Below are 3,916 nucleotides of genomic sequence, written 5' to 3'. Positions count from 1 at the left end.
AGAAACTCCTTCTCTAGAAAGGACCCGTTCTTGGCAACGAAGATCTTGCCTTCGGATCTGAGGTAGAAGGTATACCCAATAGTTTCCTTAGGGTATCCTATGAAGACGCATTTTTCCGATTTGGGTTCGAGCTTTTCAGGTTGAAGTTTCTTGACATAAGCATCGCATCCCCAAAATTTTAGAAACGACAGCTTAGGTTTCTTCCCAAACCATAATTCATACGGTGTCGTCTCAACGGATTTAGACGGTGCCCTATTTAAAGTGAATGCGGCAGTCTCTAAAGCATAACCCCAAAATGAGAGCGGTAAATCGGTAAGAGACATCATAGATCGCACCATATCCAATAGAGTGCGATTACGACGTTCGGACACACCATTTCTTTGAGGTGTTCCAGGCGGCGTGAGTTGTGAAACTATTCCACATTTCCTTAAGTGTGTACCAAATTCGTGACTTAAATATTCTCCACCACGATCTGATCGTAAGAATTTTATTTTTCTGTCACGTTGATTCTCGACTTCACTCTGAAATTCCTTGAACTTTTCAAAGGTTTCAGACTTGTGCTTCATTAGGTAGACATACCAATATCTACTTAAATCATCAGTGAGAGTGAGAACATAACGATATCCTCCGCGAGCCTCAACACTCATTGGACCACACACATCGGTATGTATGATTTCCAATAAGTTGGTTGCTCGCTCCATTGTTCCGGAGAACGGAGTCTTGGTCATCTTACCCATGAGGCATGGTTCGCACGTGTCAAATGATTCGTAATCAAGAGACTCCAAAAGTCCATCTGCATGGAGCTTCTTCATGCGCTTGACACCAATGTGACCAAGGCGGCAGTGCCACAAGTATGTGGGACTATCGTTATCAACTTTACATCTTTTGGTATTCACACTATGAACATGTGTAACATCACGTTCGAGATTCATCAAAAATAAACCATTGACCAGCGGGGCATGACCATAAAACATATCTCTCAAATAAATAGAACAACCATTATTCTCAGATTTAAATGAGTAGCCATCTCGAATTAAACGAGATCCAGATACAATGTTCATGCTCAAAGCTGGCACTAAATAACAATTATTGAGGTTTAAAACTAATCCCGTGGGTAGATGCAGAGGTAGCGTGCCAACGGCGATCACATCGACCTTGGAACCATTCCCGACGCGCATCGTCACCTCGTCCTTCGCCAGTCTCCGTTTATTCCGTAGTTCCTGTTTTGAGTTACAAATATGAGCAACCGCACCGGTATCAAATACCCAGGAGCTACTACGAGTACTGGCAAGGTACACATCAATTACTAGTATATCACATATACCTTGGGTGTTGCCGGCCTTCTTCTTGTCCGCTAAGTATTTGGGGCAGTTCCGCTTCCAGTGACCACTTCCCTTGCAATAAAAGCACTCAGTCTCGGGCTTGGGTCCATTCTTTGACTTCTTCCCGGTAACTGGCTTACCGGGCGCGGCAACTCCCTTGCCGTCCTTCTTGAAGTTCTTCTTACCCTTGCCCTTCTTGAACTTAGTGGTTTTATTCACCATCAACACTTGATGTTCTTTTCTGATCTCTACCTCAGCTGATTTCAGCATTGAATATACCTCGGGAATGGTCTTTTCCATCCCTTGCATATTGTAGTTCATCACAAAGCTCTTGTAGCTTGGTGGAAGCGACTGGAGGATTCTGTCAATGACCGCGTCATCCGGGAGATTAACTCCCAGCTGAGACAAGCGGTTGTGCAACCCAGACATTCTGAGTATGTGCTCACTAACAGAACTGTTCTCCTTCATTTTACAGCTGAAGAACTTGTCGGAGACATCATATCTCTCGACCCGGGCATGAGCTTGAAAAACCAGTTTCAGCTCCTCGAACATCTCATATGCTCCATGTTTCTCAAAACGCTTTTGGAGACCCGGTTCTAAGCTGTAAAGCATGCCACACTGAACGAGGGAGTAATCATCAGCACGCTGCTGCCAAGCGTTCATAACGTCTTGGTTCTCAGGGATTGGTGCTTCACCTAGCGGTGCTTCTAAGACATAATCTTTCTTGGCTGCTATGAGGATGATCCTCAGGTTCCGGACCCAGTCCGTATAGTTGCTGCCATCATCTTTCAGCTTGGTTTTCTCTAGGAACGCGTTGAAATTGAGGACAACGTGGGCCATTTGATCTACAATACATAGTGTAAAGATTTAGACTAAGTTCATGATAATTAAGTTCATATAATCAAATTATTTAATGAACTCCCACTCAGATTGACATCCCTCTAGTCATCTAAGTGAAACATGATCCGAATTTGACTAGGCCGTGTCCGATCATCACGTGAGACGGACTAGTCAAGATCGGTGAACATCTCCATGTTGATCGTATCTTCTATACGACTCATGCTCGACCTTTCGGTCCTCCGTGTTCCGAGGCCATGTCTGTACATGCTAGGCTCGTCAAGTGAACCTAAGTGTATTGCGTGTGTTCCGAGGCCATGTCTGTACATGCTAGGCTCGTCAACACCCGTTGTATTCGAACGTTAGAATCTATCACACCCGATCATCACGTGGTGCTTCGAAACAACGAACCTTCGCAACGGTGCACAGTTAGGTTGAACACTTTCTTGAAATTATTATAAGGGATCATCCTACTTGCTACCGTCGTTCTAAGCAAATAAGATGCAAAAACATGATAAACATCACATGCAATCAAATAGTGACATGATATGGCCAATATCATCATGCTCCTTTGATCTCCATCTTCGGGGCACCATGATCATCTTTGTCACCGGCATGACACCATGATCTCCATCATCATGATCTCCATCATTGTGTCTTCATAAAGTCGTCACGCCAACGATTACTTCTACTTCTATGGCTAACGCGTTTAGCAACAAAGTAAAGTAATTTACATGGCGTTATTCAATGACACGCAGGTCATACAAAATAATAAAGACAACTCCTATGGCTCCTGCCGGTTGTCATACTCATCGACATGCAAGTCGTGATTCCTATTACAAGAATATGATCAATCTCATACATCACATATATCATTCATCACATCTTCTGGCCATATCACATCACATAGCACTTGCTGCAAAAACAAGTTAGACGTCCTCTAATTGTTGTTGCAAGTTTTTACGTGGTTTGTAGGTTTCTAGCAAGAACGTTTCTTACCTACGTATGACCACAACGTGATTTGCCAATTTCTATTTACCCTTCATAAGGACCCTTTTCATCGAATCCGTTCCGACTAGAGTAGGAGAGACAGACACCCGCTAGCCACCTTATGCAACTTGTGCATGTCAGTCGGTGGAACCAGTCTCACGTAAGCGTACGTGTAAGGTCGGTCCGGGCCGCTTCATCCTACAATGCCGCCGAAACAAGAAACGACTAGTAGCGGCAAGAAGAATTGGCAAACTCAACGCCCACAACTGCTTTGTTTTCTACTCGTGCATAGTAACTACGCATAGGCCTGGCTCATGATGCCACTGTTGGGAATCGTAGCATAATTTAAAATTTTCCTACGTTCACCAAGATGCATCTATGGAGTCTACTAGCAACGAGGGGAAGGGAGTGCATCTACATACCCTTGTAGATCGTGAGCGGAAGCGTTCCAATGAACGTGGATGACGGAGTCGTACTCGCCGTGATCCAAAACACCGATGACCGAGTGCCGAACGGACGGCACCTCCGCGTTCAACACACGTACGGTGCAGCGACGTCTCCTCCTTCTTGATCCAGCAAGGGGGAAGGAGAGGTTGATGGAGATCCAGCAGCACGACGGCGTGGTGGTGGATGTAGCGGGTCTCCGCAGGGCTACGCCGAGCTTCTACGAGAGAGAGAGAGGTGTTGCAGGGGAGGAGGGAGGCGCCCAAGGCTGTTGTGTGCTGCCCTCCCTCCCCCCCTTTATATAGGCCCCCTGGGGGGGCGCC

Source organism: Triticum aestivum, chromosome 3D (assembly GCF_018294505.1).
Source record: "Triticum aestivum cultivar Chinese Spring chromosome 3D, IWGSC CS RefSeq v2.1, whole genome shotgun sequence".
Lineage (NCBI taxonomy): Eukaryota > Viridiplantae > Streptophyta > Magnoliopsida > Poales > Poaceae > Triticum > Triticum aestivum.
The sequence above is the reverse complement of the archived record's forward strand: the minus strand, read 5'-3'. Positions refer to the sequence as shown.